At 32.2% G+C, this 23405-nt stretch overlaps 1 protein-coding gene across 1 annotated transcript in view; it reads right to left on the minus strand.

The window, feature by feature from the left end:
• The window catches only part of LOC114332689 (acyl-CoA Delta-9 desaturase), a 79027-nt gene that overhangs the window by 49748 nt on the left and 5874 nt on the right, over positions 1-23405 (minus strand). The gene's annotated exons all lie outside the window — the stretch shown is intronic.

Genomic DNA, 23405 nt, shown 5'->3' on the forward strand with positions numbered 1-23405 from the left:
ATTCATATTTGCGATTTTTAGCTATTCTGGCATAGGATTCTCCGATGCACCCAGATTCCAAAGGCTTCCAGATCCTTGAGAAGTGTATCCGTTAAAGTACAACCTTCGACACCATACAAATGAGTTATAAACACCATACATATGAAATAATTAAATTGAAAATAACACTGTAAAACAAGCCAAGAAAACATCCGGTGAAGTGATATGGAATAATACTCTAACCAAAGAAAACAAAAAAAAAAGGATAATGTCAGAACATAGTGCAGAATATTACCCTATATGGAGCTAAAATATGGTAAATACAACAACAATACCAAATAAAATAAGAAGAGTAGAATAGGACTTTATGAGAAGATGTCTACAAATCACCAAAGAAAGAATAAGAACAGATGAAATATGGAAGAGAATGAAAGTAGAATGCTCAATTACAAGAAAAATGGATCCTCCACCATTTTTTAATATTATGCATGCATGCGTTCATAATTTTCTTGAAAAAATTAAGTTTATTTTATTTGGAGCAGTATTTTATTCTACGGCAGTGTAAAAAACTATTCTGAAGTTGATGCAAAAAACAAATACAGTGATATAAGAGAAATTGATATTGAAAACAAATAAGAATAGGCAACGGTTAGGGGAGTCAAGATAGAACCCAAATATGCATTATTTCGGAATAATTAAAACAAGCTTATATTTTTCTAAAACTTTTTTTGTTAGTTTATATTATACATGTTAAAGTAAAAAGTTCTAGTCACAGATTTTGCCGCTAATTGTTTATTAATTGTTTAAACAATAACAATAATTGTTTCGTATAAATAATTTTAAAAATATCGTTGAATTCATCATTTTACTTTGATCAAATATGTTTTTATTTTGTTTTGAGTATGTTGAATCCGAATATGGCATTACAATTCGAAAATTCTTATACAGTAGCTCTTATACAGTATGTCTGTGTATCTAGGAACCATATGGGAAACTTTTTTATTATCAATTCTACGAAAAAAGTTATTCGCCATAAAATGCTTAGGATAGCCTAAAATCTAAAACTCGACCATCAGATTGTGTCAATTTTATACAGGGATGTCAAAAATATGAATTTCGTTAAGGAGTAAAGTACCTTAAAGTTCCTTTACCTTAGAGTTAAAGTACATTAAAGAATAATAAAAATGATTATTATGAAATGTTATTTGGAATTAAAAACTATGTTTTAATATACAATTATATCCTTCTAATTAAGAAAAAAATGTTTTCATTTTTTTTTGTAAATTACGCGATACCTATCATCAGTTTATTACATTTATGATAAATATTTTATTATCAATTTTACGAAAAAAAATTATTCGGCATAAAATGCTCTACCTAGTCTAAGACCTAAGATGCAACCACCATATATCAAACTTTTTCAATTTTATACGAGGTATGTGAAAAAATATGAATTTCGCTTAACAGTTAAGTGCCCTTATAGTGCATAATATTTCAATTATAAGGACGCAATTGAACATTAGAACTTAGTTATTAATTCCAAACAACTTTTGTTAACAAAAATTTTCACTATTGTGAAATTTAAAGGTGCTTTACTCTTGAGTGAAATTCATATTTTTTGACATACCTCGTATAAAATTAATAAAATCTGATATCTCATGGTAGCATCTCAGATTACATATGATGTAGAGTATTTTATAAAGAATAACTTGTTTTCGTAAAACTGATAATAAAAAAGTTATCAATTAGTATGGTATAGTTAGACCCAAACCCAGACATCCAAAGTGAAAGTTATCCTCCAACACCAAATTGTTCTATATGGTCCACATAATGTTCAGAAAAAAGTCACACCATTTTGAGCGTCGGGTTTGGGGGGGAGAGGGGGGAGAAATCTGCAAATTCGTAGTTTTTTACGTTTTTCGTCAATATTTTTAAAACTAAGCGGTTTAGCATGAACAACCTTCTACACAAAATTGTTCTACATCTACACAAAATTGTTCTACATGAGGATCGGTACGTATTTTCGGCTGCAATGCTATTCAAATGGGGATTCATTTTTTTCGAATCCTGAGAAAACTAATAAGTATTTTTGAAAAATGTAAACGCAGAATGAAAGATCACGTTATTAGCGAGGGCCGAAAGTCCCTGAGAACTTCTATAATGTTTATTTTAATAAGTTACAGGGGTGAAAAACTAAGAGAAAATTTAGTGTGATTTTTAATTTCAAATATATCATTCAAAATAAACTTTTTATTTATTCTAAGGGACTTTCGGCTCTCGGCAATAATTTAGTCTTTCATTTTGCGTTTAAATTTTTCAAAAATATTTATTGGCTTTTTCAGGATTCGAAAAAAATTAACACAATGCCGTGGAAATATTTTCCAAATCTATCTTTGTCTTACAACGCACTCAGCCGAATATAATATTGTCAGCATATATTGTCAGTCAGACACTGACAATCAGTGACAATTTTAAATATTTGACATTGCATCGGGAATATGTTGAGTTATTGATTAAATATTATTGAGATATAATGTATTTGATAAATAATTGATTTAAGACGTGAACTTAATAAAAAGTTATTTATTGTGTATTATTTGTGAAAGACCCAAGCAGAGAATACATCAGGATAATATATTCTGTGATCCAAGTATTTTGTTGTTAAAGATGTTCAAAATGGTAAGCGTTCCATAACAATATATTATTAAAAAATCACTTTAACACTTTTTCTCTTTTTTCGATTGAGTATTAGTCTTTGTTGTACAAATAAATTATTACAATCACTGAATACATAGTTAGTGAAAAAAGTATCACATTTATTAACTGAATTAACAATTTGCAATTATAAAAATAACAGTTATCCAAGAACATTCAAAACCCATCTCTTTAAATTAATGATGACATTTTCAAGTAGAATGACATTCTAGTAATGTTTACATATCCATACCTGTGTGAATTTTACTACACGTAATTTGCCGTGTAAAGACAGAAAAAGTAGGGATACACGTAAAATATTTGCGAATTATGTACCCATAGCCTTAAATTTGAAATAAAAAAGGCCCTATGCATAACCCTTCTAAAATGAACGGTTCCAAAATTACGGAGGTAGTATACAATGAACTGTCAACACGGATGGAATGGCCCCATCCCATTTAAACAGTGAAGCGACATTGCGGCCAACATAAAAGTGAGAGGTCCTAGAGAGAGACAGAGCTTGTCAGGGAAAATTTGACTTCTTCATTGGTTGGATATTATCATAATGACCAGAGTTGCCAGATGTGGTTTTATAAATCCCCCACTTAGAAACTGAAATTCCCTCAAATTAAGCTCAAACCCCTTAAATTTAAATTTTTGACGCATTTTAATAAATTAGTAGTCAAATGTAGAGAACAGTAAACCAAAATTATACTATTTATCAACAGAGGGCCTTGGAAATAATTCATAGGTCCTATCGTCTTCGATTATATGAGAGTATAATTATACAGTTCTACGTATATACGCAAATTTAATTTACCATGACCCCTTAAAATATCTCATAATTGTCCCTCCACAACCATTTCTGCTTAGAAAAATTCCTCTAGACGCTTTCAAATTACTCCAAAATTATGGAAAAATACCCCAAGCTGGCAACGCTGACTACCACTATAAATTTTTTGTTTAGGAAAGATGGCCATTATCTTCCCTCCTTCCCTGACTAGCGCTATCTCATCCTGGCGTCATTAAATTCACTTCTTGCCCATTCCATCGGTGTTGACAGTTCATTGGTAGTATAGTATAATTGGTCCAAAAAAAGGCCTAACCCAGACATCCAAAGTAAAAGTTTTTCTGATTAATTATTTATATGGGAAATAAGCCACAATTAAAATGAAAAAAATAATTTTATTAACGTTAATAAAATTATTTTTTTCATTTTAATTGTGGCTTATTTCCCATATAAATAATTAATCATAAAAATGACACAAGGAAATAGCTTCAGAACAACATTAAAAGTTTTTCTTCAACACCAAATTGTTCTGTATGGTCCACATATTGTTCAGTAAAAAGTTACACTATTTTGAGCGTCCGGTTTGGGGGGGAAATGGGGGAGAAGTCGGTAAATTAGTAGTTTTTTTAGGGTTTTCGTCAATATTTCTAAAACTCTGCTTTAGCTTAAGGAATGTTCTGTAGAAAAATGTTCTACATAAAATTTAAAACAAAAAAGGTTCTCTCCCCCCAAACCCGACGCTCAAAATGGTGTGACTTTTTTCTGAACATTATGTGGACTATATAGAACAATTTGGTGTTGGAGGATAACTTTCACTTTGGATGTCTGGGTTTTTGGTATAGTTATATCCTAAATATTGCCCAAAATATATAAGAAGTATCGAAAACCTCGACTTTTCACCCTCCGTAACTATATGGAACCGTTGATTTTATAACAATTATGTATAGAACATTTTTTGTTTTAAATTTTATGTAGAAAATTTTTGTATATAACATTGTTTACACTAAAGCATAGTTTTAGAAAAATTGACGAAAAACGTAAAAAAACTACTAATTTACCGGCTTCTCTCCCATCTCCTCCCGAACCGGACGCTCAAAATGGTGTAACTTTTTACTGTACAATATGTGGACCATATAGAACATTTTGGTGTTGGAGGAAAACTTTTACTTTGGATGTTTGGGTTAGGCCTTTTTTTGGACCAGTTATATTATACTACCTCCGTAACCTTGGAACCATTCATTTTAGAAAGATTATGCATAGGGCCTTTTTTATTTCAAATTTAATGTAGAACAATTTTGTATAGAGGGTTGTTCATGCTAAACCGCATAGTTTTAGAAATATTGGCGAAAAACTTAAAAACCTACGAATTTACCGATTTCTCCCCCTTCTCCCCCCCAAACCCGACGCTTAAAATGGTGTGACTTTTTTCTGGACATTGTGTGGACCATATAGAACAATTTGGTGTTGAAGGATAACTTTCACTTTGGATGTCTGGGTTATGCCATCTTTTGGATCAACTATACTATACTAAATAGGTTCCAATTTACGCCGACATTCTGTATAAGAGCACAAAAAAATTTTTGTTGAACATTTATTATTGTTGAAGCTTATTATTTATTGTATTTTAGGTAAGTTTTACAGAAAAAAGTTTTGATCACTTTGTATACATTTTTTTAGCAGGAAATTTTCGGCTTTTTATTACATTATTTTATCTTTCTTAATTTTCTCAAAAATAAATTATTTATTTCATTTCTAAAGTAAAATAATTTAGTGCATTTTAAATATTGTATCCTAAGCTTTAAAGAACACCTATAAAATTGTAATAAATCTGTTCAAACTTGAGTAATATCGTCTTAAAATGGTAGTAATTCTATAAAACTACACAGTTTTCAAAAATTATATTCTTTGAGATGTCGTATCATTTGAGTAAAATTTTTTTTAGAAGATGTTTTAAAGGTAAGTTGTGCAAATTGGAGAGTTTTATAAGTAAAATTGTATTAGTTACACATTTTTAAAACATTTTTAAACAAAATTCATGTAAGTCTCACTTTCCGCCCACACCGTACTTATGCCCATGCATTTTATTTCTTTTTATTATAACCATAAGATAGCTTAATTGTTCTTCTTTCATGTCCAATAATTGTCAAATGTTATTTGATCCATTAGTTAAAGAATTACATTGACATAACTCAACCATGCACTTCGCCGAACGCTAGATTTAATTTTAGAAAAATCTTTGTATAAGGTTTATTTTGTAAAATTTTCTGAATTTTTCAATGGATAAGTCAGTTTTTTTCTAAAATTTATATTTTCGGAGTTATTTAAAAAATATCTAATTTCGCAGTTCATTTGTTTAATAAAAAATGAAGCGCCCACTTCTCGAGTAGAACTTTTTGATACGTTGTTTATTAAACATTACTTAATGAAATTACAAAAAGTTCTGACTTGTTTGATTTTTTCCGAAGTGAAAGGCTATATGCACTCCCCTAATTATGACATATCTCATGACAGAGTCTACGTCCTGAAACATCCATGTCAGTAGGTAAGGGTTAATATATCTTTTTAAAAAAGGTTGTATGGACCAAGTTTATTCTTTAAATTTGTATTGTGTTCTACAAATATACCTTAGTTTTCATGGCAATTAAGGAGCTGTTCTAAAAGACCGAAAAAGCGAGCAGTCTTAAAACCATGTGTTGGAATATCAATAAGAATAAGACTTTCAAGTGGCTCGAATAATCATCAGCAATAGTTTTTATATTTAAGGGATCCGAAGTACATCAATCCCAACATACGTCCTTAAAATGCTACAGAAAGTGGAAGGGCAGTTAGCATTAAAACAATACTTTATTACGCCATGTTAACAACTACGAATTAGTTGTCATTGGCTTATATGGCCCCAAAACATAATACCAAAGCTGAAAGATAAACTGAACTTTTTGAACATGTGGGTGATATGTATATGTGTATACGAGTATCTAGTCTAAGAGCTAGTGAACCCTCCGACTAACGGTCGTCCTGTAAGGCTAGAAATTTGTCTAGTGATAATTCATAGCACACCAAGGCTAAAAACGATGACTTGGCAGGCATCAGCCGTGCACGTGTATCTACCAGGTGAATCGAAAAGTGCAAATTTAGAGGGTAAAATAAACTTTCTCCTGTAAAGTTTAAATTTAATTATGTGTTTGAGTAAGTCATTTAGAAGAAATGTGTACAATGACAGGCGATTCTGAAGAGCATAAGACCTTGCCAGCCGAGGGGAAAGATTAGGGGTTTTTCCTAAAATTATTTTTTTTGCATCGAACAAAGTTTTTTTAGGTTTTTTGAATCATTCCAAACAGAAAAGGTCTTTAGTGACTTTTCTCTTAGGTTAATAGTTTTTGTTATATAAGCGATTAAAAATTTTGAAAATTGCGAAATCGGCCATTTTTAACCTTAAATCGGACATTTAATTAAAAATTTCAATGTTGCCAAGGTAGGTAGATATTCTTTAAACATTGATTGATGAAATCCCGAAGAGCTTTTTGCAATAGAATATCGAAAACCCCTTTGTTTTTTAATTGCTAATCAAGCGGTCGCGACACTGTAGTATAAATGAGGACGTTTGAGTTTGCATAAATTAATTATCTCGAGAATGGGCAAATTTGAAGAGAAATCCTCAGACAGGTCGATTTTTATTTTTAAATTAGGACTTTTTGGCATATATATAATACTAGTGACATCATCCATCTGGGCGTGATGACGTAATCGATGATTTTTTTTAAATGAGAGTAGGGGTTGTGTGATTACTCATTTGAAAGGTTATTTAATTCTCTATTCAGTAATATAAACCTTAACATAATTATTTATACAGGGTGTACAAACAATTTTTTTCTTCTTTTTGTCTAAATTAATTTAATAAAAAAAATTTTTTTGTACACCCTGTATAAATAATTATGTTAATGTTTATATTACTGAATAGAAAATTAAATAACCTTTCAAATGAGCTATCACACAACCCCTACTCTTATTTAAAAAAATCATCGATTACGTCATCACGCCCAGACGGATGACGTCACTAGTATTATATATATGCCAAAAAGTCCTAATTTAAGAATAAAATTCGACCTGTCTGAGAATTTCTCTTTAAATTTGCCCTTTCTCGAGATAATGAATTTATGCAAACTCAAACGTCCTCACTTATACTACAGTGTCGCGCCCGCTTGATTGGCAATTAAAAACAAAGGGGTTTTCGATATTTTATTGCATAAAACTCTTCGGGATTTCATCAATCAATGTTTAAAGAATATCTACCTACCTTGGCAACAGTGAAATTTTTAGTTAAATGTCCGATTTAGGGTTAAAAATTGCCAATTTGGCAATTTTCAAAATTTTTATTCGCTTATATAACAAAAACTATTAACCTAAGAGATAAATCACCAAAGACCTTTTCTGTTTGGAATGATTCAAAAAACCTAAAAAAAAAATTTGTTCGGTGCAAAAAAAATAATTTTAGGAAAAACCCATAATCTTTCCCCTCGCCTGGCAAGGTCTTATGCTCTTCAGAATCGCCTGTCATTGTACACATTTCTTCTAAATGACTTACTCAAACACATACTTAAATTTAAACTTTACAGGAGAAAGTTTATTTTACCCCCTAAATTTGCACTTTTCGATTCACCTGGTAGATACACGTGCACGGCTGATGCCTGCCAGGTCATGGTTTTTAGCCTTGGTGTGCTATGAATTATCACTAGACAAATTTCTAGCCTTACAGGACGACCGTTAGTCGGAGGGTCCACTAGCTCTTAGACTAATCATAACAGGTGGCTGATGCAAAACACAACCAATCGGGAGTCGAGATCATAAGTACCAAATCCGCTGTGAACTTATTATTGTTTGATAGAATCTTTCCTCACTGAGCGTATTTCTAGTATTTTTACAAAAATATTCAACTTGGACCACATAGAATCTTCTCATAGTGAAATTGCTATTCAGAAGTTCTGCCACTTTGTCACAGTTAACAAGGAAATAGACTGGCAAACTTGAATTACACTATTAGAAAGGTTTTGTTTGGCAGTGATGTTAAAAACAAAACATAATCTGGGCACTGTGGTGTAAGAATCTGTCCATAATGTTTAAAAAACAGAAACGATAAGGAAGCAACAACAGACCAACGGACAAGAATACTTACCATAAAATAAATCATCCTAATTTTTTAAGAGTTAATATGTACAAGAAGAAACTCGTATCAAAAAACTGATAGAAACCGTATATGAAGAAACTGACAAACAACTGCAGGACTAATTTCTCGAGTAGGTACTAAATAGAAAATAATCTAACTATACTCTACCTATGCTAAAAGAAGTTAACATTAATTTTGATACCAATTTATACATATATTTTATAATAACCTAAATAGATAATATATATTTCGTACATATTTCATATATTTTATATATCTCCTTATACAGTGCTAGTCAAAAGTCCGTACCCCCCTCGTATCTTTTGAACGGTTATACCTATAATAGTGAAATTTGGAGGGAGGAAATAAACGGACGTAGTCTTCTTAACTAGTCATGATAGGTGACGTAATATTGACAGATCACTTTACAGAGCCACTGTGACAGATAATTTTAAATGGGATCTTATGGCAAGTAATACCTCGTTTGAAAGATATTTAAAATACCTATTCAGTCATACTAATTTTTTTGGATATAAATTGATTTTGATTTTGGTGAATAAATGAAATAAATATAAAATTGTAGTTTCGCGTTTAATTAATAAAAATTCAAATGTCCGCCTATGTTCTTTTTGTCAAAAAAGTTCACGTTTTTCAGTTCTCTAATAGTTTTTACGTCAACGTCAACCCTTTTGACAAGTAATCATAGGCGGAGGTTTAAATTTTTATTAATTAAATGCGAAACTCAAATTTTATATTATATCATTTATTCATAAAAATTAGCTTAAACTCAAACAAAATTAGTATGACTAAATAGGTATTTTCAATACCTTTCAAACGAGGTATCACTTGCCATAAGGTCCCATTTAAAATTATCTGTCATGGTGGCGCTGCAACGTCATCTGTCACTATTACGTCACCTGTCATGACTAGTTACGACGCCTACATCCGTTTATTTCCTTCCTCCAAATTTCACTATTATAAGTATAACCGTTCAAAAGATACGAGGGGGGGTACGGACTTTTGACTAGCACTGTATATTCACATTCACTTTACGAGTTCTAGCCAATAATTTTGCTTATCTATATTATATTTGTACTCGATTATTCAACATCATTTTATTTAATACCTCTATGGCTTTTCATTTCCTCAGGTAGTTTTACCTCCTTGGCAGTGTTAGTTGTAGCCCTGCGATATGCGGGTTTTCTAACAATATGACCAAAAATGGTAACATTGCTCCTGTAGTGATCCTTTTGCAAGTTAACATACAACTTTTTTAACTTGCTACACTATACTGATGAGCACTGGCGAAGCGTCCATGTTACCACTGTTACCATTGGTAACAGTTAAAAATCTTGCAAATAAACGATTTTATGACGATTAATAATTCTATTTACCAATAGAAATATATTATTATATTATGTGGTAATAGTACCTAACGCAGTAAATAGCCAACTACTCGTAGACACGAAAATATTGGCGAGTTTATGTGACTCAGTTGTACTTTATTATACTCTGTTACCAGACTCATTTCTGGTCACAATGGTTATATGCCCACGCTGGCGCTCGGGACCGGCTAGTGACTGAAAATTTTGAAGAAGCGACGGCATAAGCGCGTTGTGTATCAGTAGCGCTGTTACCACATTTAAAATTGGTGACAGTACCTATAAAAAGTGTGCCTGCAGTTAACCATGGATGAGTGTCGCTTCTTAATCGATCAACTACTTGAAAAGTAATTCTCCTTGTATAATTTTGAAGAAAAAAATGAGATTAAAAATGAAAGACCTATTTTAAACAATTTAAAAAAGGAATCAACAAAAGTAGTTCGATATTTTAAATTTAGTTGGTACAGTGAAAATCCTTGGTTATATTATGGTTGCAAGACAAATATACTGTATTGTTGGCCATGTCTTCTGGTTTCTACAGAAAAATGGGTGGACCAGTTTCACGATTTAAATAGTGTTAGATTTTTAAAAAGGAGACATGAAATTTCTCCGTTACCTACATGTAAGATGTATACCCAATTTGATTCAGTTTGACAAAACAAAAATCAAAAGTTCTCTTAACCAAGCTTTTAAAGCAAATATTGCTAAACATAATGAGTTTGTTAAAAAAAATAGATAGGTATATCCTTAGCACACTTATAATAGATACTGTATGTTTTTGGGCCAAACAAGAATTAGCGTTTCGTGGTCATTTTGAGTGCAACGACTCTGACATGTTAACATTAATTGCCAAAAAAGATCAAAAATTTTGTCAACATCTAGAAACATATGTTTTTTCGAGAGTTTCAAGTGATATACAAAATGATATTATTGAAGCTACACTCACCAGCGCAAAATTCCGCCACCCAAAATTTTAGATTAAGTTTGACAATTTATAACTTTATTATTTGTGCTCCGATTTTCAAGATTCTTACACCAGTTTGTAGGTAAATGTATTTATATTGTTTGGTATTATTCCAGTAATAAAAAAGAAGCGTTGTATTTTCTCCTAATTTTAAAAAGTTCTGTGGAAAAATGGAATAGCTGATTTTGTTTCATAGTCCTGTCATATTTTCCCGAAAGTATCACCAACATTTTGTTTTTTGAATTATCCAAATATATTTTTTCTTGTAAGAGCTGTACCATTTTTTGTAAATAAAAACACTGATTGACTCATACAATTGAGGTTGGATTGATAAGATTAGAATGGCCCACATGCAGCCCAGATCTCAATCATACTGAGCATTTATGGGATATGAATAAAAAAAGCTATTTGCCGTCATCCTAGGCCTCCAGAAAATTTGGTACAGTTATGGCCGTGGTAGAGGAATATCGGGCTATTCCCCAGGCAAGTAAAACACATCTTTATTAGATGCTAAACAGATTGCGAGCAGTCGTTGCTGCAAGAGGTGGACATACCCGCTATTGAATTGTTTTGTTTTGTTGTTAAATTTGTTTTGTTTTGTTAATTTTAGTGCGTTTTATATTTTTAATTAAATAAACCTTCAAAGCAGTGTTTTTAATTACAGTTCTTACAAGAAAAGAGATATTCAGACAATTCAAAAAACAAGTCCTTAGTGATACCTCCAGGATAATACAAAAGGAGTATGAAACAAAATCAGCCCTCCAATTTTTCCACAGAACTTTTTAAATTTAGGAGAAAAAACAACGCTTACATTCACCCCCGTATAATGCCATCTTAGCAAAAATTTTTTGTTACCGGAATAATAACAATTGACATCAATACATGTACCTACAAACTCGTGCAAGAATCTTTAAAATCTAATAAAGTTATAGATTGTCAAACTTAATCAAAAATTTTGGGTGGCGGAATTTTGTACCGGTGAGTGTATATATACATCTAGCCATATCTTCATTTTTTTAAATAAGATTTTTTGCATCTGGTTTTGGTAACACTTCAGAAAAACTCACGCGTCGCCACTGCTGATGAGGTTCAATAGGCCGAAACACGTGTCTATAGTTGCCCAGAAGTGTATGGAATGATGACCCTTCATCATTTTATATATTTTCTTTTATATTCACATTCACTTTACGAGTTCTAGCCAATAATTTTGCTTATCTATATTGATATCTGTACTCGATTATTCAACATCATTTTATTTAATTCCGCTATGGCTTTTCATTTCCTCAGGTAGCCTTACCTCCTTGGCAGTGTTAGTTGTAGCCCTGCGATATGCGGATCTTTTAACAATATGACCAAAACTGGTAACATTGCTCCTGTAGTGATCATTTTCCAAGTTAACATACAACTTTTTTAATTTGCTACACTATACTGATGAGGTTCAAGTAGGCCGAAACACGTGTCTATAGTTGCCCAGAAATATATGGAATGATGACCCTTTACCGTTTTATATAATTCCTTTTATATTCACATTCACTTTACGAGTTCTAGCCAATAATTTTGCTTATCTATGCTTATATATGCTTATCTATGCTTATCTATGCTTATCTTTGCTTCTAGTCTATATAGATAGATAATCAAGCAGATATAGGGGCTTTCAGGAGCCCTAAAGTAAACTCTAGGCTAGTGTCAGAATAAAGAGATAACCGCGATAGACTAGAAGTCAAGAACATAGCATAATGATCTTCGTGACTGGAGATTCAGTAATAAAATAACTTCCGAATATATGGTTCCAACCTGAAATAATCAAGCATATTTTGAATGCCGGTAAACACTATTTAGTTTACCAGTGATTACCAAGTAACTCCAAAAATGTATGGTTCCCATCCACTAGACATAAACTAGATAAAAAAAGAAAATTTAAGTGTAGAATCGAAAAAACTCATTGAGAAAAAGATAAAAAAGATCAAGGCAGGTTTTGTTTATATTTGATTCAGAGTTGGACCACCATCTCCATATAGCTATTTCAGCATCCTTATGCCTCATCGGTGAAGCTCAGAAGTCTCAACTCTGAAGGAAATACAAACAATTCTGCCAATTTAAGGCAAACCATCGCAATGCAATGAACCCACCTCTGAGACGCAATTCAGCGACATCTCTCGTATTACGAGGAAAATACCGAAAAGCCCCAGATGCAAAGTTTACTACCTTTTAAACAATTAGAATAATTGAAATAAAAATATTATAAACAATATTTTAAATCCAAGACTTTTCGTTAATAAACTGCTTTCTGGCTGCATCCCATATCTCCGGATTTTACAATATATAATCACAAGAGACGACGAAAGTAGGAGAAAGCAAATAGAGGACGCTTAGGCCACGCATTTACCTTCCCTTCGTCAAGGGAAAGGACCGAAAGACAGTTTCTAAATACTCAAACTGAGTAAAAATGAAAAAGATAAAAAAGATCAAGGCAGGTTTTGTTTATATTTGATTCAGAGTTGGACCACCATCTCCATATAGCTATTTCAGCATCCTTAGGCCTCATCGGTGAAGCTCAGAAGTCTCAACTCTGAAGGAAATACAAACAATTCTGCCAATTTAAGGCAAACCATCGCAATGCAATGAACCCACCTCTGAGACGCAATTCAGCGACATCTCTCGTATTACGAGGAAAACAACGAAAAGCCCCAGATGCAAAGTTTACTACCTTTTAAACAATTAGAATAATTGAAATAAAAATATAATAAACAATATTTTAAATCCAAGACTTTTCGTTAATAAACTGCTTTCTGGCTGCATCCCATATCTCCGGATTTTACAATATATAATCACAAGAGACGACGAAAGTAGGCATTGAGAAAAGATTACAACTGTAGGAGGAAGGAGAAAAACCATAGCGGATTAGTCAAAAATAAATAGACTAATTAAAGTAGACGTTTACAAAAAAAAAGGGGACATAACTGAGAACGTTTTTTGGAAGAAAAATCCTAAGGGTCATCTTATAATTATTCAATAAAAAAATATATAATTATTGAAATTAAAGTGAGTTGACGAAATATCGAACGATAGAACCAAGATAATAGAACTAACGGACAATAGTATATTGTACAACAAGAGAGAAAAAAGACATATTCCTCACGAGCGTAGAAGTTTGTTGGTACGAGCCGAGGTACGAGGCGAGTGCCGCAAATCAAGCGAGGGAGAAATACGTCGTTTTCTCACGTGTTGTACACTGTACTTTTTCTATGGATGCGTTTTTGTCAAGAGTTCAATCTTCAAAATTAAATAATTTAGGTGCTATTATGTAGATGATATGCCAAAATTGAAATAAAATATATATGTAGGTAATTAATATTCTTAATATTTATATACTTTTATTTATTTAAAATTATAGTTACCAGTTATATTTGAACAGTTTTGAAAGGTAATTCCTCGTAAGTTTTGATTTGACACATTTTATTTGTAAAAATATTTGTGTTTGTATTGTGCATGTTACCATGGAAACTGCGATTCTACGTATGGAACCCGTGAGAAAAATATTTCTCACTGCAATGGCTGACTTTTCTCACACCCTGAGAAATTGTTCGTTTTGAATGTATGTAAGTAGTGAGGGAAGTTGCACATTGTATAGCATCCATAGAAAAATAAATTTATAGCTATGTATGACTATATAATTATCATTATCTGTCATTAGATAATTATAATAAATATTCTGTACCGTCAAAGTATATTCTTTGTATCTATGAATTTGATTTACAGCTATAATTATTAGAAAAAACTTTATAGATGACTCTGTATATACATTAAAATATGCCAGTAATTGCATTGTGCTATTGAAAAGTTGAATTTAAATTTGTTGGCGCAAAAAAATTGAATTTGTAATGAGATTGATTTATTGTAGTAGTTAATAACAAACATCGATAAAGGGGGTCTTGAATACCTCTTCAATCAACCACTTGTCAAATAATGTTCCTAGTGACCCTAATGTAGCGTCTTGGCCAAATTTGATGTCAATTACATATAATTATTTCTTTACTAAAGTTTCATCTCGATAACGGTTCGATGAAATCTGATCCACTTTTTAGAGAATCAACAATAGGTACTTCATTACAAAGAGTGATTAAGGCTATTTGAAGTTGACAAGAGTGAAATGTTATACCCAATTAATTTTGCACGCATAGAATTTTTGCTGTTTCATCATGTATTTAAAAATAATAAAAAATTCTAATGGTAGGGGAGCAAAGTATGCTAAATGTGCAGTCACTCGAGCGTTATGGGGACCTATTGGGTTGTGAAGAGTAGGTCCTAAAACCCAAAAAAGTTAAGAAAAGTTTTCCATTTTAGTGGGGACTTTCCATTTTTAATTTATTTTTCCATTTCCAACACTCGTTTTTTTAGATTATAGCGCCATCTATCCGTAATTCGAAAAAATGTTTCGAATAAAAGTTACTTATTTTTACGTAAGAAATCCAAATCTATAATAAAAAATGGGGGCTCCCATTTAGGATTTTAAAGTAACCCCCCACCTCACCTCCGTGGGGGATCGTGTTTGGTGCCATTCGATATATTTTTCAAAAATACTGAATAGGTGTATTTTTCAATTTTTCGATCTGATGTTCATTTCGCGAAATATCGCGGGATTCGTATTTAAAATATTAAATTTACCCCCATCCCTCTCTGTGAGAAGTCGTGTTTGGTATCATTCGATAGATTTAAAAAAAAATATTGAGCACGTATTTTTTAGTTTTTTGATCTGTCATTCATCTCGCGAAATATTCGCTTTTTTTATGTGAAACTTTTGGACTCACCCATTTCCTTACGCCCCGCTCAAATCGTCAGATTTTTTAAATATACACTGTTTTGCATGTACTCAGCTTAGCTCTTCTTAATCTGACAATTTCGAGTTTTTCTCAGGATAGATTTTTTTCGCCCCCCCCCCCCTTAACGGTGCATTTTTAGGGTACAAGGTTTCTCCGCATCTAATAATCTGACGCGCTCGAGTAACTGCAAAAATCCCCGCTTGGGCTCTGAACAGTTTAAAGGAAGAATTTACGAAGTTATGCAAGGAAGCATCCAAAAGGGGTTTAGAAATAAATCAAAACAAAACAAAATACCTAATATGCTCAAGAAAAAAATCCAGATAATGTAATAAGTTTAAATATTGGTGAATATAAGTTTGAAAAGGTAGAACACTTTAAATATCTTGGAGTCTCAGTTAATGGAACTAACGATAGAAGCATCGTAATCAGTGAAAGAATCCAGGCAGGAAACTGGAAATACAATAACTTCCTAAAAGATAAGAAACTTACTCAGAATACTAAACTAAAGATTTACAAAGCAGCAATTAGACCAGTAATCACATATCATGTTGAGGTAATGTGTCTGACCCAGAAAGAGGAAGAAAGATTGAGGATCCTAGAGAGGAAAATAATTCGGAGGATATCAGGCCCACTAGATTTAGGTAATAATGAATTTAGAAAACTCATGAACCACGAAGTAAGAGGACTTCTGAAAGGAGAAGACATCATCAGATTTATCAAGGCACAGAGACGCAGATGGATGGGACACATAGAAAGGAGAAATCCAGAAGCCGCCATCAAGAAAATTTTTAAATGGAGACCTGTATCAAGCAGACCACGAGGAAGACCCAAAACTACATGGGAGAACCAGATAGTCGAGGACCTTAAGAAGATGGGAGTCAGAGAATGGGCAACCATAAGCAAAAACAGGAACGAATGGAGGAAAATTGTAGAAGATGCCAAGTCACACAACCAATTGTAAAACCAAAATGTTAATGCGGATTGATTCACCGCGACAAACGAATCGGAAGGGCCCAAAGAGGGCGGCAATCACTCCGCTAGGAGTGTGGATGCCATGATGATGATGAATCTTTTCGATAGGGAAGGAAAATTCACATGACAGCCAGTGGCGTAGCGTAGTATGGGGCGGCAGGGGCGACTCGCCCCGGGCGGCACTTTTTAGGGGCGGCAAAATTTAACAATAAATAATAAAAATATTTTGTAAATATTTGAACCATTTTATATTTTTATCGCAACTACAAATTCGGACCGATCGAAAGGACCACGGAATTTTTCATTATTACTTATTTTGTGACGAATTCGATGAATTCCTTTTCTTTGAATGATATTTTGTAGCGACTGGCAAGAACGTCTATACTGACTTGTCGAAATTCCCCGTTTATGACTAACAATCACCACAACTTTTTTCGGCGCTTTAGAACTTTGCTATTCTTTTTTTCCTCATCGACACATCGTTGGGAAGTTCTGATAGCAGCTACAGGCAAAAGAAGGATTCAAGACACGCGGTGGAGTGCAAGAGGCGATGCCGTAAATGTGACATGGCATTATGACAAAGACATTCTCGTCACTTTGGAAAAACTGACAGAGGCAGGTGAAAGCTTAAACACTAGGAGAGATGCAGGTGCTTCACTAGTTTCGATGCAGTCATTTTCCTTTCTTTGTTTTTTGGGCCTGTGGCAACCGATGCTACATAAAGTGAATGATGCATAAAAATATTTACAAACAAGGGGACTTGACATAAGATTGTGCGCTCAGAAAGTAAATACATTGCAGATGATATTGACAGAGAAAAGAGAGGAATGAGCAAATGGCGCTGTAGGTAGGTTATGCAAAAATATGTGTGAAGAACTTGGAGTTTCCATAAAACCTCGGAGGCGCATAACAAGAAAGAATATTTTTGATGACGGAACTAGAGGTGCTAACTTGTCTTATGAAAATGAGTTGAGACGAAAGCTGTTTTCTTCGTTAGATAGAGATAGAGTTATTGTAGAAATTCGTGAGCCTTTTTAACAGCAACATAATTTAACGGATAAGTTTGTTCATCTAACGCCGGCCGGCTATACTATTAGATCCAGACAACACTGAATGTAAACTAGACTACGCATCTGAAGAAATTGACGAGCAGGGTTTCAAGCTTGAAAAACTTCGACTGCGGGCTTTCGTTGCTGCTATAGGCAACGAAATTGATTAATGCAGACCGCTTGAATTATTTAAATTTATTGTTAAATCCAAGCTGGAAGATACTCTGCCGAATATTTTAATAATGTTCCGAATATTTTTCACAGTTGCTATAAGCAATGCCAGCTGTGAGAGGAGTTTTTCAAAATTGAAATTGATTAAAAATTATTTAAGATCGACAATGAGTACTCTAAGGGTTTGCTCACTACCTACGGAGAGCAATGGATTGTATTCTCGCTCCGACCCTTGCTCCCTGGTATTTATATTCGTGAATTCTCGCATTTAAAATAATGTATTTATTTTACATAGCGATCAAAACTATATTATCGATCGCTATGTAAAATAAATACATTATTTTAAATGCGAGAATTCACGAATATAAATACCGGGGAGCGAGGGTCGGAGCGAGGATACAGTCCTTTGGTCTCCGTAGTGAGCACACGCTCAGACTAACTAATTTGGCTATTTTGTCTAGTGAGCAAGAGGTGTGTGATGGGATAGACATTGACGGTGCAATAAAGGACTTTGCTCTTAAAAAAAGTAGACGTATAAATTGTTAATTGAAGACGCAAGTTTTGTTTTTAATTCTAACAAATACTCATATTACTTTTCAATAAAAATAAAAATATAACATTATAGTATCGTTCCAGTTCTAATTAAAAATTGATTTTATTTAATTTTGTCGATCGTCAAGGTGTACCTAATCTTAAGTGACAGGTACCGGTAATACCTAAGTTATATCAATGTATCTAATTAGTTAAAGTAAAAGAATTTTTGTATTAATAAACGTGATTGTAAAACTTAGATAAACTTTTTTATTTAAAATCCAACCTGTATAATGCAAAATATTGATAACTGTTCTCGCCGAAAAGTTCTCTATAATTAATGTATGTAATGTATAGTATACAATAAATTAAAATACCTAAATAAGAGGGCGGCAAAATTGTCTTCCGCCCCGGGCGGCCGACACTCACGCTACGCCACTGATGACAACAATGTATAGACATGGACAATATCAAAAGTGATGTATTATAGACATGGTAGAAAAATTATAAATTCAAAATATCAAAAGGACTAGAACGAAAATGGATGAATATAAATACGAAATTAGATGAAAGATATATACAAAATGTACATATATTTATGATTAATATTTTTGTTACTCAACAGTTCGAGTAATAAAAGCGCAGACGATAGTATTATAAACACATATTTGGAAGAAATATAAAGGGTACCACCAGTCAAGATAGGCAAAATGCCTTCACTCACAGAGTTCAATTTTGCCACCCCCCCCCCTAACAAAACAAACGTTATTTTTCTTTGTGGGATGCAATCAATTTAAAAATTTCAAAAAATTCACACGCATAATTTAGGCTTTTACAAAACCTGTTTATTTTATAGACCCACAGCTTGAGCATATAAATAACCTCAAACTGCATTATTTATTTTTTTTAAAGCGTATACCTAACTTAAAAAAAGCGTACATATAACTTTTTTTTTGGAGATGGCTGCAGGTCTATTTGGCCTTGTTTTGTGTATTTTATCAAAAACTATATTTATATTTTTTTCGGATTTATCCATAGGGTGTGCCGCTTTCAAAAACCCGAAAAACTGTTTTTATAGTCGAGGAAATGAAGCATTTTGGCTCGCAATTTTTTCGTCCAGTATGGAATTACTTGAAATTTTCACAGAAGGTGGGAATAGTCCAAGGATCATTTTCTATATCATGCTGCTGTACGCTAAAACCTTGGGGGTGGTTTCCACCCCATCTCGCGGGCGGGATTTTTTTATTAAATTTTAACCATGTAAATCGATGTAAAAATTAATTCTAAGAAAAAAACGTTTTTTACATTTTCTTCGTAAAACTAATATTTTTCGAGTTATTCGCGGTTGAAAGTAACAGTTTTTCGACGAAAAAATCGACTTTTTTAGAGGGTTTTTTGAGAATACCTCGAAAACTATGCAATTAATCAAAAAAACTGTAGATATCAAAATTGTATCATTTAGTAACACAAACCAAATTCTTTTTCTGTAATATATTTAAAAGTAATACAAACCGAGATACGGCATGTTAAAAGTTAGCCTTTTTCGTCAAATGCATAATTTGAAATATTCAAAGCCAAATAACGGAAAAACTTTGCATTTTTCGAGGAAAACTTAAATAATATTTTTCAAGTATATAGTTAGATCTTTCAAAATATAATAATAAAAAGTTTATAGCCTGAAAATTAAGCGACTTGTGATCAAAAAAAGGTCGGTACCTGCTTTTCTCTATGAAAAAATCAGTGAAAACAACCCCCTAACTTCCCTCCTAATTAAAAATTGCTCTTGACCTTTCTGTAATTCCTTTTATATTTGTATTGTCAATACACCCAAGAAGTTTGACCTATTTAAAGGGCCTAATTTTAGATAAATTGGAGTTTAAAGAAAAATTAATTTTTTGCAATTTCCCATTTTTCACCTTTTACTTCAAAATATCTCCGAAAATACTGGAGATACGAGAAAAATGTTGGACTACTAAATTGTAGCTTTTTTAATATCTAAAATTTTCTTGTGCATAGATTTTCATTTAAGTGAACAGTTAGAAAGATATAGATGTTTATAACCTCTATTTACGAGCAAACACCCCCTTATTCGAGCCCTTTAAACCCACCCTAATTAAAATCTAAGGGATCTTACGGAATTTACTTTACAAAATCTTATAACTCTTCAAAAATCCTACAACGTCAATTTTTAAAAAACTTTTTATCGCCAAAAATGAAGGAGCTATGATTATAAAACGATTTTTTTTTTTCGAAAAATTCGAATAGTCCGCTTATGTATAATTTTCAATGTATGTATAATACCACAGAACTGGTTCGTATACTGAAAGATGACTAAAAAACTATTTGTATTTGTATTTGTACATATTTGTACATTCGTATTTTTGTGAAAATAAATGTTTTTGTAATTCCTTAATTCTACTTATTTTTCTGTATAGATCTATTAAAATATCTACTTATAAAAACTGTAATGTTATTAAGGGTGGTTGAACTATTATGATATTATATTCCAAAGTATAAAACAATCATTTTTAACCAATCAAATCCAAATTTTACACATATTAAAGTTTACAATGTTTTTATATAATTTTTGACAATAAGGGGTAGTTTACACCCCTAAAAATAATCAACGCCGTTAAGCATGATATAGAATATGAAGTATAGGGTGAGATGATCCTAATCCCAAATTTTTATGTTAATCGATGCAAGCCGAAATTATTCTTTTAGGATAAGTAAATATTTTTAAACTATAAATCCAACAAGGGTGGTTTTAAGGGTTGAAATATTATGATAGTATATCTTAAAGCATAAAACAATCATTATGTAACTAATAAGAACCAAATGTTGACAACATTAAAGTTGAAAATGTTATTTTATAATTTTTTACAATTAGGGGTAGTTTTCACCCTTAAAAAACCAAAAGTGTACAACGGCTCAATATAGAAAATGAACTAGAGGGTGTAATGAGCCTAATCCCAAATTTTTGTACAAATTGATGCTGGACGAAAAAATTGCGAGGTTTTGCCATTTTTTCAGCTTCATTTCCTCGACTATTAGGGGTTTTGGGAATTTTCCCCATTTTATAAACTTTATAATAGATCTAATCAAGGTTTTTAAAGGTTATATTTTATATAATTTAAAGTAACTCAGTCCTTTATGACAATCAATGTCCTATATGACAATGGCAGAAACACGAAACGGGAGAAAAAATTAGACTTGGAGCCATCTTAAAAAAAGCTTTTTTCCAAAAAAAAATAATAATTTTGAGGTTATGTATCTCAAAATCCTACGGGTCTCTAAAAATAGACATGTTTTGTAAAAGCCTCAATTATGCTTATGAATTTTTTGAATTTTTTAAATTGATTGCATCCCACTTAAAATTTAAAAAAAAATAACGTTTTTGTTGGTAGGGTGAGGGGGTGTGGAGTGGCGGGTTCAAATTGCGGTGAATCTAATTATTTAATCACAAAGAACGTAAAACATGTAAAAAATTGGATTGTACGAGTGAGATCTTTGTGCCTCTGTGAACGGGTTGTAATCTTTAACATGTCTGTATTTATCACATGGTAACAAAGAAGTAACAATGTTAAAATAAAACACAAAATGAAAACCTGGGTGTCCAAAAAATTGTTTTTCAATTAAGTTAATTGACACAAAAAATTTCCCTTAAACTAAATATTCAAACTGCAAAGAGGCAGGTGGGTGACATCTTCAACATTAAATTGAAGTAAAAAGTAATGTTTATTTGCCAAGAATAAACATTTTATTTGTTTTCTGACAGCAGTAAAATGTATTTTGAATTAAATAAATTAGGCACATTCTTATTTTTGTATCAATTAATTTAATTTAAAACAAAATTTTTTGGGCACTTTTTATAAATAATTATGTTAATATTTATATTACTGAATAGAAAATTGAATAACCTTCCCAATGAGCTAGCACACGACCCATATTCTTATTAAAAAAATTATCGATTACATCATCACACCCTGACAGATGACGTCATTAGTATAATATAGCTGCAAGACAAATCATAATTTACAAATAAAAATCGATCTGTTTCGGGATTTATTTCCAAAATCGCTCATTCGTTAAATAATGAATTTATTATATTTGGCTTTGACACACTGTATACAAAGCCTGTGTAACACTGGAAGAAGTATCCAGTAACCAAGAACATGTATCAAAAGTCGCTCTGGAAGAAGTATAATCGACAATCATAAGAATAAAAAGCGGCAAAACAGCTGAATAGATGGCATAATAAAACTGACAAAAATAAATGTTCTGACAAAAAGCTTAAAAAATCTTATCAGTATATTTACGAACTGCCTAAGATCAAGATGCATACCACACAACTCCAATAGACATAGTGTATGAATCGGTATTAATAGAGTGTTATAATGCCATTTCAGCATCTCTGCTTCGTCAGTACTTGGGCTGATACAAATTGATAATTCAATCGTTAGTTTTCCGTGTATGATTTGTATCAGTCTGAATATCTGACAAAGCAGAAATTCTGAAATTACGTTATAACACTAATAATGATATCGACTATACGGGAGGTTGAATTGAGCGCTTTCACCATATATTTGACTTTTCATTTTATCCAAACGATAGCAAGTTTTTGCTGAAAGTCACCATCTTTTGTACATTTTGAAAATGCCACTAGAGAAATGCCATGGGCAGACAAATATCAAAAACGAATGCCATATGGAGGCCTATGTCCAATATTGGGCGAATCAAGCTGAGATATAAATATAATAGTTATTTATGATATAAGTGTTAAAAGTACAATTATAAGGCACGCATGTGAAAGTTTGCAGAATGCGCGAAGCGAATTATGAATTCACATGAGTGCCTTAAAAATGTACTTTTTAACACGTATATCATAAAAT

Source organism: Diabrotica virgifera, chromosome 1 (genome assembly GCF_917563875.1).
Source record: "Diabrotica virgifera virgifera chromosome 1, PGI_DIABVI_V3a".
In the NCBI taxonomy this organism is placed as follows: Eukaryota; Metazoa; Arthropoda; class Insecta; order Coleoptera; family Chrysomelidae; genus Diabrotica; species Diabrotica virgifera.